The following is a 12,479-nucleotide window of genomic DNA, read 5'->3' on the forward strand; positions in this document are numbered from 1 at the left end:
CAAGGCAAGAGCAAGAGAACAGTGCCTGCCCTTCACGTTTAACCATCAGCTGCTGGTATCTTGTTCGGGGAACCAGGTTTTCAAAGGAGCTCAAGCTCTTGAAAGCCCTTAGCAGAATGGATGCTGGTGGGAGCTCAGTTCTTTTGACAACCTGACCATCAGGTTCCTAGTGGGAACTGTTGGACTGAACCAGATTTATTTTTTTTTAGATTTTGCCCTGAAAAAAAAATGTTCTCTGGAAACTGGCTGGAGCAGGAGCCCTGTCCTCTGTCCCTCTCATGCTTTCTGCTATGTCTCCATCCCTTCACAAAACAAGGATGTTGGCTCTCCTCCATCCTGCTGGAGTCATGGTTGGCTGCAGAGGAAGGCAGGTGTGTTAGCAAAAGGTTTCTTGCTTCCAGGGATGAACTGGATAAGGTACGGCTTAACCCACAGGGCTTACTCTGGGGAACATTTGCTGGGTTGTTGCCACTGCTGTAAAGTAGCATCTCGGGCATTTCATTAACTATTTTTCATTCCTCGTACACCAATTCAGCCATCAAATTAACAAATAGGGTTCATGGAGGAGCCACCTGGGAGCTATTGCAAAAGCTGGATGCCAGTAAAATCCAGTTGCATGTTGCAAAAGGGAAAAGACCAATAAGGAAACAATAACAGAAAAGCTCTATTAAAAAGGCATATGGATACAATGTTGCTGGCCCAGTTAATGAACCTGTTATATTCAGTAGTGCAATAAAATCCAAAGTAATTGCAAATGAAACTTAATGCCTTGTAAAAGAGTTCAGCTCCTTTCTTCCATGGCTACAGCTTTTTGAAATAAAGGCCTGATCCAGCAGGAGGTGCATGTGTGCTGCACAGCTTAAACGGTGTTTTAGGAAACATCTGATTAGCTGAGGACAATGCTGAGGTTGTTTCTAAGGTTCCTGTCTTTTAGGCCAGCCCAGCCTTCTGCAGGAGAATGTGGAACAGGGCAGCACGTGGAGAATGTGACCTCGACCCTGTGCATGTGGGATCCTGCGTGTTCTGGTCTTCCCTGCAGTCTCAGGCGTTGCTTCAGACTGGTGCAACCAGGAAGCTATTGAGGTGATGGTTACTTTTTCCCCATTTCTCAAATTCCTGTGTTTCGCCATTGTTCTGACTACACCGGTAGGCTCAAAAGCCCTGCAAAAAGCAAGGCAGAGGAGTCCTCCTAGCCTTCCCTTTATGCATACTTGTTCTGGGCTTCGGCCCAGACTTCTTCCTGACATTTTCACGACCCGTGATTCCTACCTGCTTCAAACTCCTTTCATTTAGGGAAAATAGACTGTGCCTCATGATTTTTCTTTTATAGACTTTGGACAGTAATGGTTTCTGTATGTCATAAGGCTAAATCCTGATAGTCTTCACTTGGTTCTCAACTCAAGCTTCCTTCATGTCAGTAAGAAATATATAGAAGGGAGAGGATGTGCAGCACCACCATTTTCTGGTGAGGCTATTGATTTTTTTTTGGTGATTTAGTACCTGGTCTCTGGAGATTAAATAGCTGCTTGATAGTTTTAGCTTCATTTTAAAAGCGTTTTTCCAGTCCTTATGTTTGCGTAAACTCCATCCCCCCACATAATTTGAAAATGTGACTTGGTTATGCCTGAAAGACTAAGGATCCAGAAGGCAGAGAAAAATAACCCAAAGCTGATTGTTATTAAAAACAAACACCACCACCCCCTCCCCGAACTGATGGTATTTGAATTCCTGGGTTTGCATTGCTGATTTGGGGCCAGGAGAACTGAAGGCAGGTAGAAGCCTGACTTGCATTAGATTAGAAACTGGGACCTGGCAGTTTGCTTGAAAATGGCCTGAGCGTGGTGAACAACCACCTCAAAATGGGGTGAGCAAGGACAGAATGAGTGCCACAGAGGGAAATATGAGCCCTCAGAGAAATTCCTAATTCCACCTATAAAACCTAATTTTTCACGAGAGATGTATGAGTCCTACAAAGGGTGCTGTACCTTCCTTCTTCTCCTTACTAATCAGTTTTTTGTTTAATTTGCAATGCTTCATTTCCCCACACGAATTTACTATAGCTGGTAGATAAAGCTGTGAGCGTCCCTTTTAAGTTCAAATGATTGTTCTAGTTGCACATTCCTCAGTTAAAAATGTGCAGTGTCCTTCTTTCCTGGTATGTGCTAGCAGAAGTCATGGGGTGCAGTCTGAGAAATAGCCTGTGCTTTCTTTATTGTTGTTCTTTCCTTCCTCTGATGGCATGAGTCAGGGATACTGTTAGTCTCTGAAATGACAGTGTCTCCATTTCAGCAGTTACTCTGTCCATTTCATTGTTTTACTGAGCTCTGGCAGGCTATAAAGTTTATCTCAAGTCTGTGTAGTTGACAATAAAGGGGCAAATTTTTGAAACTCTAGTGGGATTTCTAGAGAAAGCTCCTTCCCGCTTTCCCCCTTGAAAGGAAGCAACCTCCTGCAACCTCACCAGCCCAGTCCTTTCCTTACTGGGCTGGGGCCGGACTCCTTTATTGGTTTCCTATGTAAAAGTGGGTTTGACTTGGCTTCTGTCAAGGTTCTTGCTGAAATGGGTCCAACGCTTTATCCTCACGGCCACCCACGCACGTGAATTCCTTGGTATCGTAAATTGGTTAAGATCCATGCAAGTCATGGCACCTCTCCCTCCTCACCCCTTTGTCCACCCCTGTGGAATTGTGCAGCATAAATGGGGGCAAATGCAAATAGATTTAAGGTGGGGAGCTTTCGTTCTCTGGAAGTAAGAGATGGCAGCAGCAAAGATGTAGTCTGTGGAAGGGCATTAGGGCTTTTTGATAATTAAAAACAAGGCTGTCCTTTAAAGCTGGATGTGAAGTCTGCTGAAGTCAATGGAGAAATTTCTATTGATGTCAGTGAACTCTGGATCAGTCCGTTCCAAAGCAGCAAGGAATATGGTCCTAATCAGATGATGCAATTGTGGCTAATTACTCATATATTGGCAGCTGGATACTATAGGGGCTAAAAATAGGCTTAGCATCTATGCAGGACCCTAAATAAGACTTCATATCTTTCAGGAGTGTTCATTAGGAAAAGGGACAGATCCTGTACTCAGGAGGGTATTACAGCAGCGGCCAGTGGGTTTTGTGTCCTTTGGCAACTCAGCTTCTTTGTTTGGTTAAATGAGAACACCACGTATTTTTGGATTTGGCTCCAGTTGAAGGTGTTGAAAGCTTGAAAGACTATATCTGAACAAATTTTAAAGACTGCCTCCCCTTCCATTTCAAAACTGCGTTTTGCAAGGTGTTATGTTCCTTCAGCTGCTTTTGATAGCACTGAAACAGCACGATACCTTTTAGGGCTCCGTGTTTAGATAGTCAAAGACTTTAGGAAGAGCGGAGTTGGATTTGGTTATTTAGATCAAGGATATGGACGTTTGAGATCCCTTCAGAAACAGCAGGCCAGTCAGCAATTTCACGTGTAGATCTCGATTTGAACTTTGAAACCCCAGCAAAGCTGGGGTATGTGATCCCAAGACTGGGCTTGTCTAAACACAGAAATCGCACAGAACTCCAGTCAGAAAAAAGCAAACATAAAAACACTGAACAAATGCAGTGGTCGTGGGTAGCTAATCGTCCCACCCAGGAGCCCTCGTATTCTCAGGACACAACCGTTATCACCTAAAATACCACCTGTCCCATTGCAGCCTGGGTTTGGTCTCCTTGCCTGTGGATTAGACATAAGGAATATAAAACAAAATACATGCACAAAACCCTTGTGTTTCCTGTGCAAAATCAGGCTGTGCACATAGCTAATTCTTTTCATGTTAATCTACACTTACAACCCGATAACAAGCTAGAGCTTTCTTCTAACCAGGCTTGATTAAATTTGGAAGATTTCTTCCCAACAGGAGAACCCTTTCTGCTTTCATGCAGTAAACATGATTTTGTGCTTTCTGTATTTCCCTTATTTATTTTTATTTCAGGATTTCTTTTATTATTATTATTATTATTATGAATAAGCTAGTTTTAAATCAATTTCAACAGCTGGAATTAATTTTCCTGTTACTGACTCTTCACTTGGGCCTGTCACAGAGCGGGAGGCTTTCTATTAGCATAAACATAACTGAAAGCTCTGGAATTTGCATTAATGTACTTTTAACAAGTTGACAGTCTTTTGGCACGCGCTCCTGAGATCTGAGAAGCAAGGGAAAAAAAGACTGTATTATACCTTACACTGGCTGGATTGTAAGAAGCTGTCAGGTAAAACCTCAGGTTTCTTTTCCTACTGCAAAAATATGGGACAAAATACCCACTCATAAGCAGGTGCATATATCTGACAATTTTGCAAAGTCCTTATGGCTTGCTCCTGGCCTCTGACAGAGCACGCTCACGACTCTGGAGTGAGCTGTTTTATTGTTATTTAATGGATGGGGAACTCAAACGAGGTCTGGAGGTGCTGAGGTGCAAAATATTTTACAAAGGTTTTAAAGGGTCACAGGAAATGTATAGTTTAGTGAAAAGGGCTATGGACCCTTTGAAAAGCGATCCAAACCCTGCTAAATAAATTGGAAAGTGTCAAATAAGGAGGTGGGCCCACAAGCCCCTTATTACCTTGAGGCAGGGAATTTAAGAGGGCTCAGCATGGCAGTTTTGCCAGCAGGTGACAAAATCATAAGTTAAGACCCAAAGGCTGAGACGATGGTTTTATACAACTCTGGTTGAACCCTGTGATTACAGTGAGGGTCTTTCCATCTCCTTCCACCTCCAAAGTGGCAAGTGAACATTGTTTTGAACCTTGCCTACATTAGCCACAGGCCCAGAACCCAATTTCTGGATAAACAGAAGGTGGCAAACAACACGGCAAGGCCTTGAAGGGGGATGCAGAGGTGTCTGTGTGCATGGGTGCTGTTGTGGCTGGAAGCCAACAGTTAATTGAGCCCCTGCACCGCGGGCATCAGCTGTACAGATAGCAAGCTTTGGGGTGCTCTGGATCCCTCAGCTACGGAGATGATTTGCCTGCATATCAGTGGGGTTTGATACGTGTAATTAAAGGAAAAAATACCTTTTTGACTATTACTTGGGATAATGGTGTTAGAGTACTTGTAAAAAATGTTCAAGCCTACATCAAATTTGTGTGTATGTGTGTGTGTATTTCTAGTAACACTAGAAAAATAGGCAGGAAAAATATTTGGACTGCAGATCAGACTTGTATCAATTGCCACGGGAATAAAAGCAATACAGAGAATTGAGGGAATCCTTTAAACTACAGGATTTCTTAAATTGAGTTCTTATTTGACTGTTTATTTAGGCCCTACATTAAGACAAAAATGTGTGCTTAGCCAGCTCCTCCTGCTGGATCCAGAGCAACTATTAGAGCTTATTTCCGCAAAGATATTGCTGATGCTGGCTCCAGAACAGAGAGGAGAGGGAGGCCTGGGAGAGCTTCTTGGTGCGCTGGTGCTCAGCTCGCCCTGCAGCCAGGGCCTTATGTGGCTCCCCCTGACTCGGCACGCGGGGGCTGTCGTTTTACTCGCATAGTGGAGCTGCTGCCAGTGGTTTGGAAGGGCTGTGGTATTTATCTGCTTCAGGCTTTGTTTCTGGGTTTGCCTCTTCGAGTTTGGACAGACCAAAATGGTACCCGCTTGGGCTGGAAACTATGAGTCGATCTTCTGGCCCGCGCTAGAGCAACGTGACGCTGCTTACAGTCAGCCGTGTGGCAGTGGGCTCACTGCTGGGAAGTGTCACCGAAAGGTCTGCTAGTTAACAGCAAAGGAATTGTAAATAGCTGAAACCTGACTGAATTCCTCTGTCAGCTCATGACAGGATCCTTCTGCCACTCCTCTTCCTGCCTCTTTGCTCTTGAACCACAATCAATTATTTGGGAGAGAACGTCTGCTCTCGTGTGCTGTTCCAGTTGCTATCATCACACTCACTGGGGCTGTTATTTGTCACCTCTAACAGGGGGAGAGCAACTCGGTGCTGTGGAAGAGCAGTATCCTACCGGTGCCCTCCACGTCCTTTGTAGTTTTTCCCTTTCCCAGGCGATACAAGGCCCCAGAGGCACTAGCAGGGAGCAGAGGCAGCCAGAGTCCAGGCAGCAGAGTCCAGCGCTGCTTGGCTCAGGGGCTGCTGTCCTCCGTTGTTTGGACTGATGAAAAGCACTCGAGGTGCGTCTGCCAGCTGTGACAGTCACACCAGTTTTCCTGAGCTAACTTTAAACCTAGCTCTGGCACATCTGCTGGTGTACTTCTGGCTGCAATGAACTCCGTGCAGGTTTCTCATCCAGCCAAGGACCACACATAAGTGCACAGCCCGTGTGGGGCTGGCTGGCTTAGAGCTACCTTGGGAAGACTCAAATTGCAGTGTATGAGGCAGAGAATGGGCTGCAAACGCACAGGAGCTTCACACATCTGACAGCTGCATGTCCTCCTTTGATAAAAGGGAGTTGTTTTTCCTTCTTCTCAAAAGATGAGATTTTTCCCTACCTGCCAGCCCATCCCCTTTGAACCGCATGAGCCCAGAAATCATCCCAAATGCCGGAGTGGGGAAAGGATGACTGTAGTGCTAGAAGCAGGGGCCAGCAACTGCTCTTGTGGCAAGTGAAGTGATCCAAAGCTGAGGGCCTGGCTGCCTATGCCAGCGTTGACTTCAGCAGCGCCAACAGCGGGTGTTGCGTGAGCCAATGCTGACAGCGCCGGGCCCCCGGCCAGGGGACGTGTGTGAGCGGTGGGCAGAGGAGCCGCAGGCCGCCAGAGCCTCGCGGCGATGGGAAGAGGAGTGTGGGAGGGGAAGGGGGAAGAGGAGGTTGGTTTAGAGATACTGTCCGCAGCGCTGATTCACTGGGCTAATCGAATCTCAGTGGCCTTTTTCTTCCAGTATCTGCTCTGGGCGTCTGTCACTGTTTTTGAGAATTTATCTTTCTCATCAGAGCTTGGTATTTTTTTTTTTTAGTGTTTTTTTTCCTCTTCATTCAAAGCATGCAAGAGGAAAACATCTGAAAACAAAATGTCCTTTTCTCAGAGCTCTGCTCAGTAGGCCCGTGATGAAGTTTCTCCTTGTGCCGAGGAACGGGGGTGCCCTGCGGCAGAGGCCAGTCAGGGCTACCTATGGCCTCTGCTGAATTTTTCCTTTTTTTTTGGTGAGAGTTCTCAGTTAACCTCCATTCTCAAAACAGTACATCAGGGCCAGTAGTTCCTTTCTTCTGCAGAAAAGGTTGCTTATACAGTCGTCGAAACATTCACTACAGCATAGATCCTGTGGGTGAGGGTCTGGTGCCTTTCTTCAGGTCACCTTATTTCACCCAAGCTTTAGAAATGCCAGACCGATTTAAAATGGCAATCTTAACATGCAGTTGTCTTGCCTAGTGGAAAGCTTTTGGTATAGCTCAACTTGTGGTACTGTTACCAGAGGGATTTGAGCAACCTGTGGAGCTCCGTTCTGGCCTGTGCGGTCTGACTCGCTTGGTGTGAGGTGAAGCCATGAGCTAGGCGGAGCTCGTGATGATCAGCATGCCAAACCTCCAGCCTCTGCAGCACGGAAAGAGGGGTTCAAGTATTACTTATCTGTCGGCTGAAACCTCCGTTCTGACCCTGCCTTATCTGTTAAGCTGAACACAGCACGAGAGGGGGGCTATTTGGGGAGCATCTGATAAAGGAACGTTAGCTGTACAAAGCTACTTTGGTGAGACCTCTCTGTAAACATCATCTGTTGCTGATTTAGCCTTGCATGTTTACAGGCAGACGTTTGTTGATTATTTCTGCTTTCTGGAGGAAATATTTTTAAATGTGGAAATCCATGGAGATATTTGAATAACCAGTTAGCATCTATTTTGTATTACATAGACCTTTTATTTTGTATTGCCTAGAGACCTTCACTGGGCTTCACTGAACAAGGCACAGAATACACCTAGGGGAGATGCACCTTGCTGTGAGAGGTCGAGGCAGCCCTAGCCAGGGCAGACAGCTGGGGAAGGGGAGACCAAGCACAAGGGGCAAGGTGCCCGCTCAGGGCTGTGTGCAGGAAGGTTGGGAATGGAGCTGGGCAAGGCTGCAGGTCTTCTGGCTCTGCCCAGCCCTTAAACAAACTGCTGTCACCCCAAGCTTAGGTGGGTAAGTGACAAATTACATTAACTGTGTGAAGGCAAGTGATAATATTGCAGTCTCTGCAGTGTTTTTGCCTTCTCATGTCTGGCCTAAGATCTTGAGCTTTTAAGGGGAGAGGTGCTGGCTTTCTGGAGAGTAAAGCATCATGCTAATTTTGCTCTTTTTCTGCGTGCAAAGTGTCAGAGACAGGAAAAGAAGCTCCTGCCATTTAAATGATATCAACATTCAAAGAGTGTACTTGTGTGTCTGTTGGTTTACAGGTCTGTATAAATCAATATATTTGCTTCTCTAAATATGAGAACTTGGTATGAGGCAATAAAAGTAGATTACATGCAATTATAAGTGGAGACAGACTTTGTGACCTGTTTTAAACTACTTTGGTTCAGAATTTGCGTGACCGAGAGTCAGAGTCTTCCTTTGATGGAGTTTATGTTCTGTGCATTTCAATTTCTCCCATCCTGAACATGAGAATCTCAGGAGGTCAGTTGAAGGCTATACCATCATAACTGCAACCCAAACAGGGCTGCTGTTGGATCCTACCCCAGCCTATTTCCTGCAGACAAGTTCTGACCTAGAGATCTAAGCTATTTCCACATACCAAAAATGTAGAAATGCCAGTTGGCATTGTTCCTCTGTTGGTGTGTTCCACTGTCACAGAGTGACTTGTGATACCTCTGTTATGGCTGAATGGACACCGTAATGTAAGAAGTCTCATATGGGCTTCCAGAGGCTATTCTTTGAGTAAAGCATGGTTTGCTTTGAATGTCTTGTCCTGTCTAAGTTATTGCTCCTGTCTTGCTCACTGGTTGCTTTGACCTGATCCTTACATTCCAGAGCTGAGTATTTCCATGCTTGTTCAATGTGTACTTTAGTGAAGGATTTTCAGAAGCATTCAGAGTTGACCAAACTCTGTTCCTACTGAACCCACAAGGTGTTTTCCCTCTGTCTTCAGTGGGAGCTGTCAGAGCAGGGCTTGGTGCCATTGGAAATCCCGTGCCAACTGACTGTGCAGGTGGAGCAGATGCTGTGGGCTCGAAGAATCGCATGTTTCATGGCAAAAGCAGTATTTTGGAAGACTGTTGAGGAAACTGACATAAAAGGCAATTTTTCTGTGGCATGGCAGGTTGCCTGGTCTAGGAGTGTTGTGCAAGGTGTAGGAAAGACAGCCCAATGCAATTAGAAGAAGTGGAGGTGTCAGTGGGTATAGATTGAAGCATTTGTTCCTGAAAGGAACTTGTGTGTTTCCTTCTGCTCAGTCTATAACAGGTCTCATTCCTCTAATTAACTTTTTTTTTTATCCCTGCAGGCTATACTGAATCTCCTCTTCATGCTACAACGTCCCTACTCTTGAATGTGTTGTCCTTAACTCATTCCCACAAATGCACCAGCCATGAGGGGACAGGAAATGCACTGCAATGCTCAGGGGCATGTGCCAAGTCCATGTTTTATGGGACCAGCAGTAGGCCACCACCAAGAGCCCTCTCCCATCAGAAGGTACGTGCCTCTTGTTGATGCAGCCAGCATACTAGTGGGGCAAGAGCTCAAACTGAGCTTGTAGTGCATGGGGAGGCTGTAGAGAGGAAGCCCAGGTTAGTGGGACTTCAAGGAAACCTGTCCACAGCCTCCGTTTCATTGTCATCACCCAACGCTTGAGAACCTTCCTGTGATACCAGGATGGCCATTTGTTACGGTTATCACAACGGTAAAATTGTCATGGGTAAAAACATCCCATTGTCCAGAAATACAAGACAATAGTGTCGGCAAAGAGGGCCCATCCTCCACACCCCCTTCCCCTCGCAACTCCTCCACACTCAGGAAGTGGCAAGGCTGTACTGTGTGGCCAAAAACAAGGCAGCAAAACTCTAGTGAAAAAGGGGAGTTAGAGCTGATCGGTAAGCCAGGCATGGGCACTGAACATCTCTCAAGAGATAAGTCTCTGATGCTTGATTCTTTTCAGTCCTTTTGGAGACCGTGATAAGGAGGCGGCAGTTGCTTTGTCAGGGTTGCTCACGCTTTTTTGTGCAGTGTTCAGTCACTGAACTTGCTCAGATAAGACAAACATCTAAACTCCATTTCCGGAGACACATACCAGTCTTTGCACTCAGGCAATGGTTATACCAGCGGTGGGCTACAAGAGGCAGAACTGGTCTCGAAAGTCTGTGAGAAGGATTCTCCATAGCAGCTGGTGCTTCTGCATCTCTTGTGCTCCAAAAATCGGAATCCAGACTTTCCAACAGACCCAAAACACTGGGGTATTTGACAAAGGTAGCCACTGGCATCCCAGTGGGAGCAGCGGTGGGATGAAGTACTTCTGAATAACAGATCCAAATTCTGGATGCTCTGGGCTTAGCAAAGCTGGGCTCTCACAGAGTCTAGTCCCAGGCATGTATCCTCCTCACAGGATCTGTGAGACCTCGGTTGTCAGAAGCAAACTTGTTGTAGGTAGCAAGAGCTTCAGTTGCTGCTGAAAAGCAGCCACAAGAGAATAGAAACATGATTGATTAAAGCAAACCAAGTCTGGACACAATTGTTTAGGACAGACAGCAAAGGAAAATAATACAGGGAAATGTAAATCTGCAGAGAATTTTGTAAGGTGTCAAGAGGTGATAAATGGCCGAGTTAGAAACTGGTCGGCGTGCTGCTTAGCGCCCCTCCTGCGTGAAGGGCTGGGGCAGCCCTTGTACCTGTGCTTGGCTAGAGTTTCTGGCTAAAATCTCACATAAAGAGATGTGTTCTGGGGACCATTCCCAACTGGAAGGAAGCAGCTCTCCCTGTTCAGTTGTCCTAATTTCTTCATCTTTGAGGCTTTCTGTAGAGGGATTCCAAGTAACTTGATTTAACCTGTGAGCTCAGAGAAGTCTGCCTGAGTTGGTATGGGCAGATATATGTCAAATGGCTACACCTTTACCTGCTTCAGTAGAAGAAGAAGACCTGTAGGTTTCAGAGGTTTTGTAATATATCTGAATACATTTTTCTTGAATGATTTCTGGCACCTACCAGCCTGGCCATGAGCACTCAAGCTTTTGCCTTCTGGCTGGGTAGGGAAGTAAATAAATCTAACAAACCTTTGCACCCCAAAAAAGACTCAGTTCCTCAGCAAGGGGACAATTCCCCAAACTGAACAGTAGCAACTTGCAAAATGCTTGGTTTGTTCTAGACCTGGGATGAAGCATGTCCTCACTGTGTGCAACCAACTGTGAGTGACCTTCTGAGGTCTCCGGTCCACATAAAAATTCCATTTTTGAAGTCATGGTTTTAGCGTGTAGCTTTGTGCTTAGCCTAATGGGAAGCTGACCCAGTTAGCCTTAGAGGACATGGGAAAATACATCAGTAGTGGAAGGAAGGGACTTCTGGGACAAAGCATTGTTTGAATTTTGTGTGAGGGAGTTCTTATTCTTTTTTTTTTTTTCCCTAGGATGAAAATAGTGGGATTAATTTTAATTTGCATGATGGTGTAGGTCCCTGCCCATTAACTCAGGGCTGGCCTTTCGCAGCCCTGAGACCTGGCCTAGGTGGAGCTGAGCATGCAGCCACTTGGTCCTCAGGATGCACTGCGAGTGTTGTCACCACCATGTCTCTGGGAGATGTTCCTCCCGGTGACCCTGCACAGTGCTCAGCTTAACCCTCTGCTGAGCAGCAGTTGCATCACTTAGGCACCTAATCCCATTTATAACCCAAGATACCAATTATAAGATGTCAATAAATTTTCAAAACCCTACAGTGGAAAGGCCTATTATTAGGTCATCTAGGATATAGTTCTGTCAGTGCAGGGTTATTCAATTAACTGGGATACAAGTCATTAGTATGGGCTTTTCTTTTTTCTTTTTTCTTTTTTAATTGCTACTACCAGAGCAATGATTTAAGGCATTTCTGAATTTCATTGGCACTTCCTTTCACTGCCCACAGTCAAATATTGGGCCTGAGGCATGTGATGGTGTCCTCCTGTTATCTGCAGCAGCATCAAATCCTGTCCTGGTAGCCTGTCTCTGGGAGGAATAGACGCACACAGATCTCCTCTCCTTTCTTGTGCCGTGTTGCATTGTTACAGGTAGCTCAGAAGTGCTGTGTAACGGTGTGGATTTCCCAGCTTTTCCACCGTGGCTTTCTCCACTGGGAGCTGTTTTGGAAAGCAGCGACCTAGTCACGGTGCCAGGGCCTCAGTGAATTCACAACCTTGTGCCTCACAGTTTTTTCCTGCGTTCTGCTGATGTGCTGTGGAAATTGGAATAACGTGTTCTGCCTGCAGGCAAAACCTTCCAGCCCTGCTGTCTTACAGCGGTGTTTCCTAGATGGAAACGTTTCTCCTGCTTTATCTGAATATACCTGCCAGCCTCTGAGGTGGGGTGTGCCTGGTGTGTTATGTGCCTGATGTGTGAATACTCACCCCATGTGCCCATCTCTGGTGCCT

The 12,479-nt window shown here is 45.8% G+C and overlaps 1 protein-coding gene across 2 annotated transcripts in view; it reads left to right on the forward strand.

Annotated features, from left to right (window-relative positions):
* Window positions 1-352: 352 nt before the first annotated feature.
* LOC308200401 (uncharacterized protein) overlaps window positions 353-12,479 on the forward strand; it is a 32,873-nt gene continuing 20,746 nt past the window's right edge. The window contains exons 1-2 of one of the 2 annotated variants that reach the window (XM_080606115.1): window positions 353-371; window positions 9,378-9,565. The gene's annotated coding sequence lies outside the window, so the exon portion shown is untranslated. Of the gene's footprint in view, window positions 372-9,377; window positions 9,566-12,479 lie in introns of those variants that run through there. The other variant, XM_080606116.1, reaches the window with a different exon arrangement.

The sequence above is a fragment of the Anser brachyrhynchus genome (assembly GCF_964034855.1).
Source record: "Anser brachyrhynchus genome assembly, chromosome: 10".
Classification (NCBI taxonomy): domain Eukaryota; kingdom Metazoa; phylum Chordata; class Aves; order Anseriformes; family Anatidae; genus Anser; species Anser brachyrhynchus.